This window comes from Papaver somniferum, chromosome 1 (assembly GCF_003573695.1).
Source record: "Papaver somniferum cultivar HN1 chromosome 1, ASM357369v1, whole genome shotgun sequence".
Classification (NCBI taxonomy): domain Eukaryota; kingdom Viridiplantae; phylum Streptophyta; class Magnoliopsida; order Ranunculales; family Papaveraceae; genus Papaver; species Papaver somniferum.
Window position 1 is genome coordinate 245010837 of NC_039358.1, and position 22299 is coordinate 245033135.

The window sequence follows — 22299 nt, forward strand, 5'->3', positions numbered from 1 at the left end:
GAAAATCCAGATAAACTTTGGAGTATAATCCTCAAAAACAAATATTTTCCAAAATGTGATCCCCTAGACTATAAGAAGAAAACTATCAAATCTTGGGTTTGGACAAGCATCTGTGAAGGGATAGATGTCATTAGAGAAAATCACGGTTGGGAGTTGGGAAATGGAAAAAACATAAATGTGTGGTCTGATAAATGGTTACCAAATGGGAAAAGCCCCAAACCAAGAAACATTGGAGATATAGGTCTAGTGTAAAAGTTTCGAATATAATTGATGCAAATGGAAAATGGAATTTCACATTAATTAAAAACCTTATCGAGGAAAATGATGTAAAGGAGATAAAAAAAATTAAAACCTAACTTAAGCTTAGACAAAATAAATACTAAGAAATGGATAGGAACAAAAGATGGCAATGGCTCAGTAAAATCAGATTATAACTACTTATGCAATAAAAATCATTCTAACCTTAACGTAAACTGGAGAGGAATTTGGAAACTAAAAGTTACTCCTAGAGTTAAAAAATTTCTATGGAAAACTCTCAGTGAGTGTCTTCATGTTAGGGAAATACTAGGAAGGTATTCCCCTATTGAAACTGTTTGTCCTCTCTGCAACAATAATGCATTGGAAACTGTAGACCATCTGTTCACCAAATGTATCTTCTCTGAAGCTGTTTGTAGAGGCATGTCAGTCGCTAGGAAATTTTACTGCAAAAAATATAAACTTAAGAATTTGTGTTTGGTCTGGCTCAAAGACAGTGAAAATAGTGAGCTCTTTGCTTGTATCTTATGGTACATTTGGAAATACAAGTGTAGCGTAGTATTTGATAAGATCATTTCTAACCCTCTTGATATTGTTGGGTTCATCCATAAAGACATCAAAAACTATACCAGTACCTGGATTTCTTCGCCCGAAAAGAAAATTAATTCAATCAATTGTGATATTCCCCACCCAAATTGTCGCTCTACTCAGTCTAATTCGTTGCAGGAAAACATTTTTATTCTCTTTGATGCCGCTTTCCATGGAAACTCTGGTAAATATTCCTATGCTATTATTAAAATGAATAACAATGGTATGGTTTGTGACTTTGCAGGAGGTTCAGGTTGGTGCTCCTGCCCAGAAGATGCAGAATCTAGAGCCTGCAGATAAGCTGTCAGATGGGCTCGAGACTGTGGTATAGAAAGTGTGTCTTCTTAAATGATAATAAAAATGTTATCGGAAGTATGATGGATAAGAACCATTTTGTGGTCAACTGGAGATCAAAGACCATTTTGCTTCAGGCTCTTCAGCAAAATCAACTTCTTGCTAGTTCTTATTTCTTTTACATTAAAAGGGATTGTAACAAGTTAGTTGATAAGTTAGCCAAATTCCTTATTAAATTCCCGGATTGTAAAATCGATTCTAGATACTGGGATATATCTAGAAAAGATATATGGCTAGATAAGCAATGTAACCAAAACTATGTTCTCTCTTTTCCTTAGTGGTATAATAATTTCCCTTTTATAAAAAAAGAAAGTCAAAATCTGACTCATTTGAATATACTACGTAATTCAAAAATTGTCTTAGGGTTACGACCCATTGACAAAGAAAATTATATCTATGTAACCAAATAATATTAATCAATAAAAATACTTTTTTTTTCTGTCTTTTTGTCTGCTTCTCTATAATTCACTGCAACACGTTATCAACACGATTCTGTAATAAGGCTATCATCACTGCTGAGATATATCTGGATGAAAAGTATATCATCCCCGTTGAATCGTAACATACACTTTAAAGCACTTGAGTTGAACTCCATTTTTGTTACGTATCTTCAAACAAAACTGATGTTGTCAACCTCAGCTACTAGAATTACAACTGTTGTTGGACCGAAAATAAAGACCAGTGCCACTACTTCTGCCATCCACCTCTGTTGCACCATCTACCTCTGCTGCACATGCTGGTGCTTCTTCTGGTGCTACTGATTTGTTTAGTCAGACTTACAATGGAGTTAACATACAGAACCAGACAAATAATATTTGTGAACCATCATCAGAAAGGCTAAAAAATCCCTACTCAAAGTATATCTAGTTATGTTATGTTTCAGTAGATTTATGTTTCCTAAAACTACCAAGACAATATGTTATGGTTATGTATTATGTTATGGTCTCTACTGTTATTGTAGATATCAGTTAGAATTTGAATTTGAATTTGTTAGGTAATATATTACTAATTTATTTTTCAACTGGACCTATGAAAAAAGATTGAAATAAACTTGGGAAGTTTAGATCTTTTAGACCAGTAGATTTAAAGAAGGTGATTGTTGTTATCCAATGGTAGGAATCATATATGGTTGACATGTGAAAAAATCTGGTATTGTTAAGAATCAACGGGTGGATGCAAGGACCACATCGACGTGGAGAAATCTGAGAGGAAGGACAAGAAAGTCATAAAGTACAAAAATAATACTTGTATTAGTAATTATTAGGAATACGTGGCCTAATCTTAACGGAGGTGGGTAATTCTATCTTTTCCTCACACGTGGGAACTCGCATGCTATTTCTCATAATGGGATATTTTTCCAACTCTTTTTAACACGTGGGAACTTGCACCTTATACTGGGCATTTTCCTAATTTTTCCATATATAATAATGCATGCTTAAAAAAAAAAAGTATTGATTTGTACCCGATCTGTTTCTTATTCAGCACGAGCCGAGATGAACAGTCAGCTCAGTGAGCTGGAAAAACATTTAAAATTGACTCTTACAGTGTGCACGTGCACACTGCTTGAGAGCTGCTCTCACTCTCTTTTCTTCCCCTCTCTAAATCTACAGAAGAAAAAGTGAAGAACCCTAATTTCCACAACTCGCGTACGAATTTTCACTTCATTCAAAGGTCAGTTGGTACTCTCAAAGTGTTTTTACTGTAATATTGGATATATAATTGCTCTCAGATTTTGTATTTTTTTAGGTCAAATTTGTGAATTAAGGTTTCCCTTTGATTGAAATTACATTGCTTGTCTTATTTACATATAACATGTTTAGATGGATCAGAAATTTTTATTAGAGACCTTTTCAAGGAATCACTGATTGAAGCAGTAGCAGTAGTAGTTTGGCCAATTGTGAAATCAAGTGACAAAAATGAACTTTTTTTTGGGTAGTAGATCGTCGTAAAATGGGAAAATAGAGAACACATGGTTAAACAGTCAAAGCTCGATGGTATAAACTGTAAGCTGAATGTTGCAAAGTTTAAGATGCCCTGTAGGTGTTATTGCAATATACTTACTGTCAGTGGGTTCTTTGCTTCGATCCATTTGGTACCTTTGGCACTAATTGAACCTAATGGTATACACTTAGCTAGACATTTGATGCTTGCTATATTTTATTGATTGTATGGCCTTATTGTGGATGTTATTTGAAATAGGGTGGTCTTGTTTTGTGGTTTGAGTTGAACTAGAGGGTCGTGCGAATTGTATTGTTTTTTGGATATTTTGTTTATTATCCTTCAAGCTGAAGTTGGTTTATTCATATGCAGCTTAAAAACAGCGACAAATAGGGTACTTAAAGTATTGAATGGGTGCTATGGCAGGCCAATGCCTGCCATCTCTGGGTCGTGTTAAACTTACAGATCTCATAGCCTCGGAAGGGCTTCCTTCTGATACATACAAGATTTTCAGTTTCAACATTGTCCCAGTCGTTAACTCAACTTTCTGCAGCAATCATTCAACTCCCTGCTAGTGATGGAGCTCTTCTAAGATCTGGTTTGGAATCTGCTCACTTGTACTTCCATCAAAAAGCTTTGTATCCCAATGCACATACGGTACATAACCATGACTCCCGAGACTGGTGCAGGACATCTGGTTATTATGCAGAACCTCAACTGTGCCAAGAGACGTATGATTTCAGACCAGGCCTCACACCAACAGAACCTAACAACAACACAATGGAATACCCTTCGGCTGGTTTGCCAGATATGTTTCCATTGCTTGCAAGAGTTGCTAGAGATATTTTGGATGTCATTACCTTTTCATTGAACTTGCGGAGCTCTGCATTTAACGGAATACTCGATAATGTTCCACTGAGAAATAGGGAAATTTCATCATCAATTTTATCTGTTTGCTGTCACTCGAGCAGGCAAGTATTTCAAGGACAACAACATGGTTTGACAACTCAAGGTGATGGTCAGTTGGTTATGTTTTCTGATCATGAGCATCAGGTCGATAAAGGTTTAATAACTCTTGTTAAGTCAGATAAACCAGGTTTACATATAAGGGACATTCATGGCAATTGGATGCTTGTGGACGCAGATCTTGGTCCTCATGAAGCCATAGTCTACCCTGGACTCGCGCTATACTATGCCACTGCCGGGTATGTCAGTCCTGCCATCCACCGAAAAGATGCTGGTAGCCTGCATGGCTATGAACGCTGTTCTCTACCTTTCAAGCACATGCCTAAGTCCATGGAAAGTCTAAGCGGTTCGGAGATGAGTGCAGCAGGTCACGGAATTGAAGCTCAGTTTCAGCTTCCAATACTTGTGGATGACTTCATGCAGAGAACGCACCCAGTTGACCAACTTCATAACAGGCAAAGCTTCCAAAGTTACAATTTTCCAGTTGCTCAAGATGGTAACGTCAGCGTATTCACATATTTATTTCTTTTAATCATTTATATGTGGAAATAGCATTTAGTAGACAGTCCAATCTAGGCGACCTTCACAAGTTTATGGGTCACTTATGAACAGATTTTCTTTTGAACATGGCAGTGCATTGCCATTGATCAAGATGTAATTATTCTTCGTATTTGGTTTTCATGAAGTTTGATTATTTTGTTTCTACCACTTTTATACCTTAGTAAGTAGCCTTTAATAATAGGTCATTAGGTCGATGAAATGCTGGTACAGGATCTCTGAAGCCGTTGGTGGAGAGGAGGAAGCCAAATACAAGGTGTAAACCACTGCCACCGTCAAAGAGGTTGCGTCTTGAAGCTCAAAGAGTCCTCAAAGAATGAGTTCAGGAAATAACAGGCAGAAGGGCATTAAGCTGAAGTTTTGCAGCTCGAAGGAGTGCGGAAGTCACATACAGAGCCTAGATAGCCCTTGTGGAAGCGTAAGGATGGAAATCAGATGGCCGCCAGGGGTTCCATTTGTTCATCCCCGTGACTTATACCAAATAAGACAAAGCTTGGTTTTCTTGTACGAACCTGGTTGGACAGTTTCCCAAGATGTGGAGTCGAGTCTAATTGAAAAGGTACAGGCCAGTCAATACTCAGGTAATTGTAGTGATCCTTTTCATTACTTTCAAATTTCTTTTCTGCGCTGAATATAAATTAGATATGAATTTCGTTGATGGTTAAGAGACTCAATTTTGTTAATTATCGTTACTTGTTCATTCACTGGTAAAAGTTCGTTTGCTTTGAAATTTTCCAAATTCAATGGGATATAGTTATATCCAGTACTAATAGAAGCTGCCATTGTATGCATAATGTGCAGGAATATATTGGATCTCCTCGACTTTTGGTATATTGGGATCAGTCAAAGTGCTTGACTTTTCACTATAGTGGTTTGATTGTAAATAGGAGCCGCATTTTGCAGAGCAAAAAACTGGAGTATTTCCATTACCATGATGTGTACGGTATGTATCAGATGTTAGTTTCACTATCTTCGAAGAATGAGGGTAGATCTTATAGAACTTAAATGGATGACATGTATCATCTGTCTTTTACCTGATCTTTCTGTTCTTCAACCTTCAACCTGTATCACATCTGTGTCTAGGTATTTTCCTCACACTACAGAACCCGAATGTTGTCCATAAAAAACTAGGGTTAGTTCAATGTTTCCTTTCTTCTCTACTAGCAGACTTCATCTCATGGAACCCAAGAGTTTTGGAACGGAGCTTAAAAGACACTATAATCCGTTCATTTGATATGAAGGTGTCCCTCAAACTACTATTATCAGATAAATTAAAAAAGATTTTTTAAAAGGTTGAAGGAATGGGTTTCGTTCCTTTACTTACAACATCTATTGTAGGCAGCTATACGAGCTATTAACATGATTGAGTGAAGCCACTTGGAAAAGAAAAGTGGATGTTTACAAGAAATGGGGTTGGTCTGAAGACCAAATTCAGCCTGCAATTAGGAAAAATCCTAATCGTATGCTGTATTCCGAGAAGAAGATTATGGCAGTTATGGATTTTCTTGTGAATGAAATGGGTTATGATTCATTGAGTATTGCGAGAAATCCCAGTGGTTTTCCATTATATCTTGAAGGAGAGGATTATCCCTAGGTGCTTTATCATCAGAATTTTAGTCTCTAAGGGTCTGATTAAGGAAAAATTCCTCTGATGAACAAGAAACTCCTGAACTAGTAAAAGTATATTCCAAGATCACTTGAATAACTGAGAGCTACTTCTGAAATGAAGGATTTGATGAGATGTAGATGCAGTGGTACGTAGTCTTCTCCCCTCTTTGTTTAGACACTGCGTCTCTTTACGATTTAGCCCGGTACTTGTTTTTAGGAATTGATAATTGTGCCACCTCTCATATATATACGACATGAGGATATTTGTCATGGAGTAGTTTTGTATGTTTTATGTTATTCGCAAATAAAGCTAACGTATGCTTAAGCCTGTCTATCCGTTTTTGTTATAGTTGAACTCATATGTTTACTCCAGTAAAGTAGATGTCTTCAAAGTCGCACCACCACATGAAGGGAAGGCACTTGATTCAAGCTCTCCGTTCTGGACTTAGAATGATTGGTGTAGGACCGAGAGAAAGGCCTTAAAACCTCCTGCCCAGTGACTCGAAGTGGAGGAGTTGCCTATTAGTTGCTGGCTTTGACTTTTTCATCCGGCTTGAGAAACTAAGATTGAATATTCTCAGTTTTTCGTGAAGTTTTATCTAGACCTTCAGTAAGTAAGCTTCCTAAGTTCCTTACATTGATTTATTAGATGGGAATTGTATTTGCTTTTGGAAATCGTAGACATTAATATTTGTCTTGTTAATTTCCTTAGATCTATGGATAAGGAATGTTGTTTCAAGAGAGGATAACAGGGCTGTGCCAAATATTTACAGTAGGATTTGTACTAGTGTTCTTTAACTGTGAGCTGTCTTATCAGATTTAAATTTTAACCCCTATACGTTTGAGGCCTCTGCGTTCTATTACAAATTATAGCCCGCTTTGTAGCTTCCATGTTATTTACTCTGCTCACATTGTTCAAGCTAGTAGTCACAAAATTACAGTTAAGATTGTGGTCACTGGTTTCATCCCCAAAAAATAGCTCTAAATCTGTTCTGGCATGTTTCTGTTGGATATGTGTTGTTTAAATTCTCTGACGATCAGTAAGAAACTGAGACCATTACAAACAGCTAAGCTTAAGTTTTTTAAAAAAAGAATGTCAGAAACGAACAAAATTAAGACATATTGTATTTTACAGCAATCAGTTATAATTAACAATGTTTCGCCGTGTAACGATACTTTTTTTTTTAGCAGAAATACATATTGCCTTAATTCGTAGGGCATGCTATGCTAGGTTGTTGTTTACGTCCAGTCATATCATAATCTACCGTGCGTTGAAGTTTTTCTAATTCTGCTGTTTGATTGGGTACATCTTTCAGTACAATTTGTTGAAACTAATTTTTTTTCAAGTTGAGCTTGATATGATGCATTTGTAGAGAGAATGTGTGCATTACACATGCTTATATTTTGTAACTACTGGTATAGTTCACCGTGCGTTGTTGGTGAGCCAGAGTTTACACATATATTGAACCAGAATAAGTAATTTGAGTAATCAAATAAATGTGTTAGTCCATGACTCCATGGTTAACTGGGTATAGTTTGATGAAAACATCATTTACCTTGAAAGTGGATTTGGTGAACTAGTTTCACTTAAGAGACTTGATTCAACACCATTTGGATGGAATTTTTTTCCAAATGTAAGAATTATCCTTCTTTTTATGTGATTTTAGGTGTTTTTTTAATTGTTATTGTTATTATTATTATTATTATTTGAGGAATAGGGTGATTACTGATTTGATAGTAAAAATTTGTTGCACCAAACCTTATAATTATTCAAAAAATTGTCATTTGAGGAAATCTGAGATTGAATACTATGCTATGCTTGCTAAAAGTTGGAGTTCACCTCTTCCTAGAGTGAGCTGTCTTATTAGATTACTTAGATTTTGACCCCTCCGCGTTCGATTCCTCTTCGTTCTGTTACAGTTGCAGCGAACTTTGCCGCAGCAGTATTAGTCATGGTTTTAATCGGTATTCTTGGTTGTTTTGTATCTAAGAATTCATGCGGTCTTATAGGACACCAGATACTGACATGGTCAGATTTGTATTCTCAAAACCCTGGAATTGTATTCTTCGCCTTTTCAAGTGTAATGATAAATTTCTTCTGGGCCTATTTATAGCATTAATGTTGTCGTTATTTAACTACCTTTTGAAATACTGTTATGTTAAGGCCTCGGTTGTACGTTAGGCTGCATCTTATCCTCGGTTGTACCTTTTGAAATACTGTTATGTTAAGTTAGTTTGCACTCTTCATATACTTAAAGCCGGTTCCTTTTTACTTCCGAATTCCTAATAATACTCCTTCGTGAGGGGAGCGATTCTATTGTTTCAAGAATTTGTGTGTTCACTTCGATAGAATGGTAACTGAGAAGGGGTACCATATCTTGGAAAGAGTTACCCTGGGCTGTGCTTGGATGTCCCAGACTATGTTTCCACAATCCAACAGTAAGGTTTGGCATGAAGTGAAAAGGCCTAAGGTCTGAGGAATACTTGATTAGGGACTTACTTTTTTGACAAACTTTAGGTACTTTTTGTTGATGTTTACGTCACTTTTTAAGAGCGACTTCCATCTTTCATCTCTGTATAAAAGAATATTTTGCATGATATCATATTTATCCATAATTGTTTATCAATGCAGGATATATTCAGAAAGTCACCGCTAGGAAGGACATTGATGTGACGAAGGATATAGACAATGAAAGACCAACTTGGCAATAATGTATTTTTTGAACTCAAAGAGTAATAAATTAACATCTCCTGATTTATTTGATGAGTCCTCTATCTCCCCACACATGATTGTTTCGGTGCTAAAATGTTTCGTTCACGTTATCCATCAAAGCCTATTTTTCTGACACTGATGCTCTGATGTTTCCATATGCAGGTTGTCGAAAGTCGAATCAATTTGCATTGTACAATGTGTAGCCTGTCTGATTAAGGTAATAAATTAATAGCGTGTAGCATATTTTAACGATTATTGGTTTGGTACAGCCGTTGTTTTCTTCTTTGTGCTGATAAGCTATATTTTGATGTCCAAAATGCTCCAGCCACACTTATCTCTTATGACAACTCAAACAAAGAGGAGCAGAATTTTGTGCCCAGTTAATGGTTTTAAGTCACAGACATTTTAATTATAATATTTATACTTTAGTGCCGGGATTCGTAGGTTCCACAAACAAAGTTGGGAACAATAGATTTTATGATGAATATCAAAAGCATAATATCTGTTATGTGCACTAATCATATATGAATATAAAGGATCAACGTTACATTTGTACAAACTTATTACGTCCTTAATTTGTATGAAAATTATTTGTAGGACGGACAATAAAGAATCCACTGCTCTTAGGTGGAAGTTTTTCTCAATGTCACCGTCTTACTGATTATCTTCAGGCTTGAGCTATGAGGGGCACTGCATGGTGCGTGCTAAGCTATTAGCGATTGCCACCAATGAATCAATGGAGAAATCATTCTTAGCTTAGCTTATGGGTCTTCTAAGTCAGGATGCTATTGCTCCGAGGAATGCTAGCCATGAAAAATACAGCCTTAATAACAAGGATGATACTATTGAGGTAAGATACAGCCTTAATCTTACTACTGCCTGCATTGAATTTGTTAGTCATCACAGTAAAACCTTGCTGTCACCTAACTTTCACTGTCTAGATTAATATCATCCACATCGATATGTTAAAATGGTATTTGTACCATTTTGGGGGTGGTAATGGATATTTAACATATATAAATTTAGCAATTCTCAAGTATAGCAATTTTGGAGATGCATATTTAAACTCCTTTTTTTTTTAACAACCCTATTTTGGAGGAGTTTAAAACACCGTTTGATACCGATGAGGGGTTGAAAACACCTCTTGATATCTTGGAGGGGTTTAAAACACCTCTTCATAATACAAACCCATCTAAGAGGGGTTTAAAACTCCGCCTAAACTTAATAGCTAACCCTGTCATCCATTACGATCAAGTTTTGTGAATACTAAAACGACATGGTATATTTAGATCATACCATACCCTTTAGGATTCACCCTTGTGGATGCTCTTAGAACATGGGACCTTCGTTTACCTTTTAATGCTGTAACGATGCACTTATTTTAAAATCTACAATTTAAGGCTGAGCTTTACATACATAGTCGATTTCTTATTGTTTACACAAACTACAACCATGAAAACTCACTTTTGGTTCGAATGTTGTTGGTTCAGATGCAAATAAGCTAGATGCACACACAGTTGACACCGTAAGCTTTGCTTCATTTGTGTATATCTTCGAATTAATGTCCACTTGATTTGACTAGGTTTCATACTTTCATGTTTGTCAATGTGGATGATGTTGTTCAAAGTGTCACTGCACTTTTACATTTGGAACACCATTAGTGAAAACAGCTTTAAAAAAAAAAAGAAAAAAAGAAATTGATCAGCAGTTGTATCTGCTACGCGATAGGAATGACGTTTGCCTGTAGCTTGTCTGTGGTATTTATCATACACGACCGGTTCAACTTCATCAAATAACAGTACAAATAAAAGGTAACGCTACGGCCTACGAAAGTCTTTGGTTTTGGACCATGGCGTTCACACTATTCTTGAATTTAAGGTGTTGGATGAGCACATCATGGTAGCTTGCACATGGCGTGAACCATTCTAATCTTGAATTCAATTAACGTACGAATTTTTATGAATGAAATTGCTCTTTACGGACACACTCTACGGTTTGATTTATGTATGAATTTTGTGAAGCTTTCATAATTCTCTTCCTTTTTTAGTTTTCCTGTAATTTAATTTAGAAACCACATATACGGTTATCTAAAACTGTAAAACTTCACAGGTTTCTCTGTCTGCAACAAAGCAGTGAAGAATGGCTTCTTTTCATCTCACTAGCTAAAAACGAATCTGAGAAAGAAAACATAACACCCAGCAGAAATCAAATCCATTCAAAACTACCACCATCCTAATCTACCGAAAAGGAGTTAGGGAAGGTTTTAAAAAGCATAAGCGTGGGGCGAAGCGTTCTGATACTAAAGTGTAAAGTGTAGTGAAAGATTAAAGTGTAGTGAAAGATTAAAGCGAAAGCGAGCTTTTACAAATATATAAATACAAAGTTGTCAATAAAAAGTTGTCAATCAAGTAAAAGAAAAATACGAAATTCAGACATAATAATGACTGGAACAATTAAACTAAGCATATGCACATGATAATGAAAGGAACAATTAAACTAACTAAGCATATGGTATAGTGATACTGCCTATTCTACCTAGGAGCTATTTAAATACACTAGTTATAAATGTATTCATCATTCATATTATCATGTAGACGGTCATCGTTATCATGATCATCACCATAAATTAAAGTTATTAGTATTTAGTTAGAAAACGTGAAATAGGTCCTACTCGCCTTCAAACGCCAGCATTTTATTTTCTAGTGTAAGCCGATTCGTAAAGAACCATTTTTGGGACCATAATTTTTTTGAGGGGACCTAAAAGGTGGAGATGACTAAGTTATCCTTTTATTAATTAAATAAATATTTAATTAATTAATTAAAATTTTAAAATTAATTTTTGTTCTTTTTTTTCAATTTTTTTAAATATCTTTTTTCTTTAATTTTTTTGTTGTTTTAAATTTTTTTTTTCTTTTTTGTATTTTTCTGTATGTGGTTCGGTTAAGGGAAAAGTAATAAATCTAGTCGAACTTGAAGTTCGGTTAAGAGAAATATATAAAAAATCTTTTAGATAGAGTTCGGTTAAGTAAAAAATTTCTAAAACTTTTGCGAACATACCGAACTGAAAGTTCGGTTTGCAAAGATTTTTATGAATATAACCAAACACTGTTCAGTGTATTTTTAGATAAGAGTTCGATTAAGTAAAAAATTTCTAAAAAAAATTGCAAACAGACCGAACTCAAAGTTCGGTTAGGTACAATATTTCTAAAACTTTTGCGAACGCACCGAATTATGAGTTCGGTTTGCAAGGAGATTTTTCGTTCTAACCGACGTGTTCTATGTTTCAGGGAGTTCGGTTAGAAAACTAGTGTTTTTTTAAACTATTCCTAACCGAGCAATACTCTGTAACTAACATTTCAAACCTAATTTGATGATTTCTAATCGATTTTTTAAATTAAAAACAAAGTAAAAGCAATGGGTTTGTGGAAAAATATCTTCGAATTTGCAAATCGCTAAAGGGTTTGTAAGAAAAATACTTGTGAAATTGTACTAGTCGAACCAAAACTAATTAAAAAAATTGAATTATTCTTTTAAAATTTTGAAAAAAAAAAATTCTTTTTTTAACAAATATTAAAAATTTAATTTTTTATTTTAAAAAATATTTATTTTACAATAAATAATATAAGGTCATTTTAGTCATTAACTAAATATGTGGGTAAAGGGTGGCTTCATTTTACTTCTAAATGACCTCCTAAAATTGAAACCATGGTTCCTCAAAAAATTCATGGTCCCAAAAAATGAAACGATGCTATAGAAGCACCTAAAACGCGTCCCACAAACGCCTTTTTAAACCATGGAGCTAGGTCACATCAATGTTACAAACACTGAACTATGATTTTTACAGATTTAGATCTGAAGATTACAACCCATTTAACTCCTTGTTTTTTCTTTGTTAGGAAAAAAGATTACAACCCATTTAATTCCTTGTTTTTTCTTTGCGAGGAAAAAGGATATACGGTAACAACAACAATCATTTAACTCCATTTATTTCATTCAACTCCATGACACTCAACCGTCATCAGAAATCAGAATATAGTAATGACCACGGTATTGAAAATCGTGCATTGTCAACTGACTCATATGTTGAATCGTGACATAATTAACAGTAATTTTTCATGTCCTTAGATGTAAAACTAATAATTTACATATGCATGCTTCAAAAAGTTAAAAAAACGCACGTAAGATATTAAAGCATAGGAGTAACATATAATGACACCTATTAGCAGAAATAGGATAAAATATAACTAGATGACCGCTGCCACGGTGGGACGGTCGACGAAGAAATCGACCGAAAACGTGACTCAAAACTCGACAACCAACGCCCGCTTCAATTCTCTTAGCTCCAAGTCTTAACTAAAAACGATTGAAACAAACAAGAACATAAGATATAATAACGTAAGTTGACAGCATTTGGAAAACCCCAGTCTTGTTTTTGTTCTTGTTGCTGTGTATGATGCCATCACTGCTACCATTAATCCCCAAAATCAAGATCTCATGAAGAACCCCTCGAATTGTACCTGTAACTGTAGAAACCCCCAATTTGTTGCTATTGTACTGTGTAGAAAATTGATGCTGGTACCTCTTATATCACTGCTGCTTGAGCTGATACCGCTGATGTTGTTTGAATCGAAAGGAAGAACCACCACAAACACTTGAAATCCACTGTTGCTGCTACTGTAGTTGATGTACAATCGATCTCACTGCTTCATGAACTGATGCCGCTGCTTCTTACCAGAAAACCCCCAATCACAGATCAACTAAGCATTTGTAGCCAATGTACAATTATGAGAGCAACTAATTATACCTTTGTAGGGCTCCCAGTTAAGTAAGCCAGTTCATCTTCTGACCATAGAAGTGGAGATTCCGCAGCTAATTGAACCCTCCCTCGTTGGCGATCAAGCTCCCTGATGAAAGGGTACCAGAAAGATTTCTAGTGAGCATCCACAAGAAATAAACCTTATTCAGAAAAACTGTGTAGCTAACAAAACCGTATTAATGTTGAATAGTGGGGATGATCGAATAGGGTTGCTTCTAGAATGTAAGTTCATTTGCAATTACGACCCCAACATTCTTACAGAATGCTATTGTAGGTTATTATTCGGGAAAGTTGGGCTACATAGGAAAGTTTAACAAACAACAGTATGATAGAATCATAGTAAGTCAACTTACTGGACATACAGGGCCTTGAGAAGAAATCATGGACTCCATCTAAGACGGATCTGAAACATAGCCTAGTCGAAGGTAAGGAAGCATATCGTAAACTGCTTCTTTTTCTTTGCCAGCAGAAACCTGTGGCAGGTTAGGAAATAGTCCCAAAAATAAGTTCAAGTGTGCATGGATTTGCTTAACAAAGAAACAGAAAAGAGTAATGGTTAAATCCCACACCTGAAAGACTTGTACAGCCAGTTTTCTATTTCGCTGAGCAACCATTCTCTTATCGTGGTATTGAGGATCCTCAGTGCTAAGGGATGCCTGGTTCAAAAAAAGCTTGTAAGAACCAAGACCTACAAACTCTTAATGTACAAAAAGAAGGCTAACGATAAAACTATCAGAATGAACTCAGTTTCACCTCAACCAAAATGCGGTCATAGGAGTTATCTTCATCAACAAAGCCATAGTTTATTAAAAGCTTTGAATTAGGTTGTGGTCCACACCTACAGGACAAACCAGCTTCAAATATTAGAATAACACTGTAGAATAACCACTAATAACAGAACTGGCCATAATAAAGACAAAACTAAGCAATCCTGTGAAGGGAGATAGCATACCAGATAAAATTGGCTCCCCAACCTTATATGAGCGGTCAACCATGAGCTGAACAACACCTTCGACAGTAGTAAGCATGGCCTTGCAATTGCTTTTGTAAGCCAACAGTGGTGGCCCTAGAGGAACTAAAGCAAATCTTCATGCCAAACTAACTTTCTGCTCCATTAGAAAGTTAAATATTAGTTCACGAACCATCGCTATTCATTCCACTAAAACAAGCTCATCATGTAGAAAACTTGAATAAACTTCCCTTGGGTATTGTCATGGTTGTTTTAAAGTAGTTCAGATAAATGAATTGTGTAGGATGGCTGGATGTAATAGATGTAATAACACGACTTAAATCAATATAATACTTTTCACTGAAGCTATGAAGATCTTGAATATCTCAGCTGAACGGCAACAAAAGCTTGCTTGAAAATCTCATATGGAAAGGCCTCAGTAGGTATATCATATAAGTATTGCTGCAAAATTGAACTGAAGCCACATCAGGCTTAAGGTATTCAATAACATAGAAACAAGCACTACGAAGTAGTGCAAATCTGAAAGCAAAGTAGACTATTGTAAGGAAGCTACAAAAAGACCTCAAATAGTGATCCTGACATAAACCAGACGGTGTCAAGCTCATTATACTCTCTCTTAATCCCTTATTCCCGTTTGAGAACTGCAGCCTGAAATTTTCTCCAATCACTTTCTATCTAAGCATTTGTAGCCAATGTAAAATTATGAGACCAATACCTGAACTTTAATTGTATGGCTAGCCAAAATTAAGTAAACCTGGACCAATACCTGAACTATTCACCCTAATTGAGTTATCCCTAGATCCATTATCAAGCCATAAACACTTTAAAGTATCAGACTCTTGATTTAGTAACCAAATAGCAGATTTTAACAAACCAAGATGAGCATAACCACCATCAAAGTTTACATACCTCATCGATTATCCAAATATTATTGATACTGAAAATCATTAACTATTTTGTTTCAAATTCAAATTCGTATTCTAGATTATCATTCCATACATCTCTGATTTCAATCGAATCGTATTTTAGAAAACGTTTCTTGAAATACACATATCATAACAAAATTCACAAACGAAAATCTAAAGAAAAAGAAAAGGAAAGAACAAGATCAAAATCGAACTTAGCATTAAAATCAGAGATCGAATCTGGGATATGAATATAAATCAACAGATACATCTGAGCTCTAGGGTTATCGATTGAATCATGAATCTATTTTACAGCGACGAAGGTGATGGCGGGGGAGGTGTTCCTGAATCTGTTTGCAGCGGCGGAGGTGGTAGTGGTAGCGGTGGCTGTCGTCGGAGAGGGAGTTCGAGAAAATTTCGATCTCGAAAGGAAAGAGAATCGATGGAAGAAGAAAAAAAACGTCTACTGAAGAAGAAAAAAAATGACGTGGGAGGAATCGAGTTTCTAATTGAAGGTTAGTTCTGTCATTTTAAGTGCACACTACCAAAAGGGGATGACTACCACAATCTTTTTGTCGTATTGGAAGAAAAAATGTCATCTTCCACGTTGACGCAAAGTCACCTCGTATAGAATCTTCCGTCGCTTTGTTCGGTCGGTCTAATAAGAGTTGGTATAGATGACATATCACTAACATTCAATACATGAGTGTATAGATGGGTGGGTAGAGATAGACAATGTCAACAGTCAAACCCCATTCCGCACATCACATATATATATCTCCTGGTCAGTTTGGGACTATTTTGGGTCTATTACTCCGTGATAAAACTAGATAAATGTACTAAGGTACCCTTATTTTTAAAATTCAATCCTAAGTTTTATCCTTTTAAATTTAAAACCATTTCAAAACCAAAAACTATTCATATCATTTCAAATTCATACTCAACATCGATCGATTTAAAAGAAATTTCATTATCCATTTTTTTTCTTAAAAAAAAGAATCAAACTAAACATCATGGTTTACAATTCATATCTCTTTATTATACTTGTGATTGATTTATCTATTCAAGATTGAAAACTACAAACAATCTTGGGTTATTGTGTTTAACATAATAGGACGAACGTTCATGTCCATATTTAACGATTCTGATGACAATCGGTCAATGTTTATGAACATGTCAACCGATTGTCTGTATTTTCTGATCGAAGAAAATTTAATCAGAATCGGTAAAAGTTAATGCCCACATAAACCCATCATGGTATGGAAGAGATAAACGATTTTATCTATGTTTTTCTTTTGTTAGAGTAAGATTATGTGGATGTTCATATAAACCGATTATATATCCTTTAAAGGGAAAAATGCGCAACAATCGTCGGTTTATATGTGACGAGGAAAAATCCGATTGCGAGAATCGTATTTTATCATTGCATATTTTACCCGATTCTGTACATCCTTCTTGAATATCGAACCACCAACTCAGAATCGGTGTACGAGTGCATGAACGTAAACCGATTCTGGGTAGTGTTATAAAAAAATACAATTCTTTTTTCAGTTGTTTGATTTTTTGAAGATCGATTTAAATTATCTGATCTCACATCTAAATTTTTTAATTAAAACCAATAATTAATACTAATTAATCTGGAATAAAATGGATAGAAAAATAATAATTGAATAAGGATTGTGTAAAATTGATATCTAATGATCTTTTTTGTCATTTAGTAACATGCCCTAAATAAATATCCTAAGTCCCAAACTAGGAAGATATATATATGAGATAGGTAGAGACGATAGGCACAATAAATTCATCTCACGCAAAATGAGACAATCACAAGAATCATATGATAAAATTCTGAATTTCAAACTATATCATTCAGAGGACGGCTTTACGCCTGTAAAAAAAAAGTGGTCCGCTTTAACTTGTCATGTACTTCTTTAAGTCTCCTCATTGTTTTTTTTTTGACCCTTGTAGCCGCAAAAAATCTCACAACTACGTTCAATAAATGTTTTACACACAAACTTACTACACCTAACAAGGAAGATAACAATCAAGCTATTATTATTACTTTTTCAAAAGGTTTATACACAAAGATTGTTTCTCAAAGTATACAAACTCTAGATTTCTCTCTCTATTTCCTCTCGATATTACTTAAACTAGAGAAAACCTCGTTACCCTATACAATTCCTTCTTTCCTCTTATACAGACTTTTTACATAGTGGATAACAGCTAATGAAGTGATTTCTTATCCTACAAAGTCGACTAAGTTTTCTCTCAGATGTCTCTTTATCGCACCATCCCCTGTCAAGATCTTATCGCGATAGGGCTACACTTTTTCATGTGTGATTTGTCTTTGTCGTTGTGTTGTATCCATCTAATTATCGTCGTGTCATCTACTATTCTTGTCGTCAATATTTTTCATCATATATCTCTTGTCGTCAATATTTTTCATCATCCGGTTATCGGGAAACTTTCTATTTGTCGTGCTCATTACTTTTTTAAACACGACGAGGCAATATTTTGTATCTACATTTTGCCGCTTCTCGTCCTAGTCATCTAAAGGGAATAGTAAGAGAATTTCACATTTTCTCGCCATGCCTCTTGGTATTCCCCAGTTGTCATTATGCTCCCGCAAATCTCGCGTAACCGTCTACACGTATTTTCTTCATCGCTTTATTACTGACACGTCTTCTCCCCCTTAAATGCTCTTTCCAGTTTTCTGACCGTCTTAAATGTTTCTGCCAGTTTTTTGACCACTCTTATCAATTTCTGACCATTTCTATATTTAAGTATACAAAAGTTTCACCATTGATTTCCTCATATCCTACCCCTTTTCTTCCTCTCTTATCACCTCTTTACATTCCTTTGGCTTTCCTCTCTCGAGGCGGATAAAAGGATTCCTTCTTCCACCAAGGAATCTTCATTTGAGTAAGAAGTGATCTCTCTCTTGAATCTATCATAATTCAGGATGTAAACAATGCGATTATTGAATGCCAGCCTTTCCTTTTTTGAATTTTCCCTGCTGCTCCTCATTTTCCTAGTTCATTATAGATGTATCATGTCACCCTTGATAAGAAGATTTCCATGTGATCTTATCTCCTTCTGAGGTCAAAGAAGATTCTTAAGAGATCTGTTTCGAAATCAAAATAGGTAAGAAATACTATAATTTTCCAAACCATATTGTTGTCTCTGTTTCTAATCAGTTTTGATTTTGAAGGAGAAATCGGATAAGTCTGTTAATCCATCAAAAATTAAGAGATCTCGAGATAGCCTGCCAGAACCTCTTCTTGATTTGCGTGTTCCTGAGTTCACCCTCCTTAGAGATGGAAAATGTCGTGCCTCTGCTAGTCGTGGAAAACATGAAAATTTTACGACAACCTCTGTCAGGATAAAACCTTCTATTGATTTTCCTTTCGTCTTTCCTTCTCGCAGAACTTCTACTGTTGACAAGGAAGTCTGACCCCATTTGGATAGCAATGTTCACGGAGAACCTGCAGACGCTGAAAGAGATGAGGAAGATGCAAGAGCACTCCATCGCTCTAAAATAAATACAAGAAGGATCCAAAGACAGAGGAGTACAAGAAGCGAGTACAACAGTGGAGGTAGAACCACAGGAGACCTCAAAGCGACCCGAGAAGAGATCGGATCCGCCGCCTAAAATAACAGGAAGAAAGAAATGGGATGATAAAGGTAAGAAGCCTCTCCATGAACCTAGAAGTTATACACCTTTGAATGCACCACTTGAAGAAGTTTTCAAGGAAGTAGAGAAAAGGGACGACAGCAGATATCTGAAGTCCAGGGGAATACAATTTGATGGAACAAAAAACCATCCCGAGTTCTGTCATTACCATCAATACCAAGGTCACTCAACCAATGATTGTCGAGAGGTAAAGGATATAGTTCAACACCTCATTCGTGACGGATACCTGGGGAGATTGTGAAGACAACGACACCCACGCCAAATACACCCGATGCACCCGTACACCAAGTCAGGATCGGTCGAGGAACCCAGGTCGTATGTAACACTATTTCACACTCATCCATCCAGGGGTTCGATCTAGGGACGAGCATCACATCAAGGATCTACAAAAGGGATCAGGCGGGAGTGGAAATATTCAGTGTCGCCAAAACGTTGTTGATAGAAGCCTGGATGATGCAGCCGATCACATTCTCCGTTAAGGATATTCCGATGAACGTCCATGCACATAGCGACCCATTGGTTATTACATTACTCATCGAGGATTTGGGAGTCAAGATAATACTGGTGGACAGTGGAAGCTCAGTGGAAGTCTTATTATACGACACCTTCAGGAGAATGAAGTTATCAGACGAAATTCTAATCCCGTTTACATATCGGATCTATGGCTTCGATGGGACAGTAACAATACCAAAAGTAGAGGTCACACTCAGAGTTTTAGATGGGTATGGATACCTGGACACCCTCACCACCTTTTGTGTTGTGGATGTCATATCACCATATGAGGCGATCATTGGAAGACCTTGGATTACGGGCATCAAAGGGGTAGCTTCTGCCTAACACCAGAGGCTGAGGTTCCCCACCTACAAGGGCATCGTCGAAGTGGTGGGTGATCCTCAAGCCGTGAGACAATGCATGCAGTTACATATTCAACAAAATGAAGACAGACGGTCTAGGTTACGCCAAGAGAAGAGCAAAGCAAAAGAAATCAAGGCAGGGGAAGAACTTGAAAAAGTAATTTCACAGGCAGTCTTGGCCTATGAAGCAGACGAGAAAGAGACATTATAGCAATCAAAGGAAGTGACGCCGATCAAGGGACCAAAGCCAAGCTTCTCGGCCCTAGAGTCTACTCGGGAGATCAACCTAGGGACCAATGAAGAACCAAAAATAGTCAGAATTTGATCCTTGTTATCAGAAGAACAAGCAGCACTATTGATACCTCTATTACGAGAAAATATGGACACGTTCTTCTGGAAAATGCATGATATGGAGGGGATCGACCCAGAGGTGTTTGCCATCGCCTCAAGATAGACTTGCAATTCAAGACGATCCGACAGAAAATGCGAAGGATTGCTCCCGAGCTACAAGCGGGTGTGTCTATTTTCATCTCTATTGTGTATATTGTTAGTACCCATATTTGTACTTATTATGGTATTTTATCTCTTTGTAGGTGTTTTTGGAGAAAATAAGCTTTTGCGGCGAAATTGACTCAAAAAGTTGTTAAAGGCACCTAAGAGGACATTTGCTAATCGGACTCTCTATTTGGATAAGGGGTAACCCATTTCTAGGCATGTGCTAAAGGGACACCGATACTGGATAGGGGAGGGCACCTTTTCTTCTTTAAAATTCAAATTGAAAATTTGGCGGGAAATTGTTATTTCATGTTCACTTTGCTGGCAGATTTGAGTTTCGATTTTTAATGAGTTTTAAAGAGATTAAACTGTGGAAATTGATTGGGCTAGGCCTGTTAAGGCTAAATAGACCATATTCAAGTGATAAATCGATTAGAATGGGCTGGATAAGCCGTGAGAAGGGATCAGAGCTGAACAGAGAGACGGGAAGAGTTTGGGTTGTGTTCGAATTGTTTTTGGAATTCCAACGTGACCAAAACACATGTAAGAGTTTATGAAGATGTGATATATCTTTTAAAGGAGTTTGGGAAGAGCGGGACTCAACAGAAGCGCAAACAGAGCATTAATCCCGTAGCTTACGGGTGAAGAGAAAAAAAAGATAAACCAAATCAGTTTGTGAGATTCGATTGACCTGTTGGCTATATATATCATTGCTTCGAGTCTTAGAAAAGAAGAGAAACCCTAGGGAGAATTTTAGAGCCTCAGAAAAGTGTAAACAATCAACATCCAGGAACCTCTTCTGCTGCTGTTGCCGCCATTGAAGACCTTCAAGAACACGAAGAACAGACACGTAAAGGCAGTCGTTCCTCAAAAGTATCAACGACAGTGGACCAACGGTCTTAAAAAACGGAGACAAAAGCAGTTTATTTGTATCGTTTATCTGTGACACTTTCTGTGAGTCTAAATTTCCTGTTTTAGTACTTCTTCATCTTTTAATCAACGTTTTGGCTATAATCATGTATCTTGAGCAAGTTATTAATATGAGGAGCTAAACCCCATTGTTGAGGCAATATAGGAAGCTATTTTTCCAATAAAGAGTGGTACTTTCTATTTACCTTATTTATTGCAAATATTAATATGATTATTTTGCCTTGATTGATAATTGTTTGAGTGATTTTCGTTAAGCGATTGTGATTTCTTTTGATAGAGCATGCTTCGCTTAGGTTTTGATGCTTTATGCTCTGGATTTACAGTTGCTATTTTGGAAATCTACTTGTTGCAATAGTTTAGAATCGAATTAAACGGAAAAAATGCATAATATAAGTATTGGATTTAATCACTTTGTATTTGGAAAAATAGTGGAATCTTAAGCCTCGGTATTCTCTTATTATTGTTATCATATTTGTCTGAGTTTTCTATTTAGTTTTGAAATTAAGTCTAAAAATCCTTCACAAGTTCGAGTTTGAACGATACTTTTTTTACCACAATCTACAATCACATCAACCAGCTATGCCATAAGTGTTGTTCTAGTTAAGAATGTTGGCGTAGAAGAAAAACCAGTGTACTTTATAAGCAAGACCATGAA

At 36.2% G+C, this 22299-nt stretch overlaps 1 long non-coding RNA gene and 1 pseudogene across 6 annotated transcripts; one reads left to right on the top strand and one right to left on the bottom strand.

The window, feature by feature from the left end:
- Nucleotides 1-2764: 2764 nt before the first annotated feature.
- LOC113323359 lies at nucleotides 2765-11138 on the top strand (annotated as a pseudogene).
- Nucleotides 11139-12995: 1857 nt separating this feature from the next.
- LOC113323403 lies at nucleotides 12996-16145 on the bottom strand. Of its 6 annotated transcripts, none has more exons than XR_003347591.1 (7): nucleotides 15887-16145; nucleotides 15328-15414; nucleotides 14749-15207; nucleotides 14550-14634; nucleotides 14366-14452; nucleotides 14150-14269; nucleotides 12996-13884 (listed from the first exon to the last, which is right to left on the bottom strand). It is a non-coding gene; the product is annotated as an uncharacterized LOC113323403 (long non-coding RNA). The 6 variants fall into 6 exon arrangements; XR_003347593.1 differs by lacking the exon at nucleotides 15887-16145 and having other exon boundaries at nucleotides 14749-14902; nucleotides 15100-15207; nucleotides 15328-15884; XR_003347586.1 differs by lacking the exon at nucleotides 15887-16145 and having other exon boundaries at nucleotides 12996-13701; nucleotides 13785-13884; nucleotides 15328-15884.
- Nucleotides 16146-22299: the final 6154 nt, after the last annotated feature.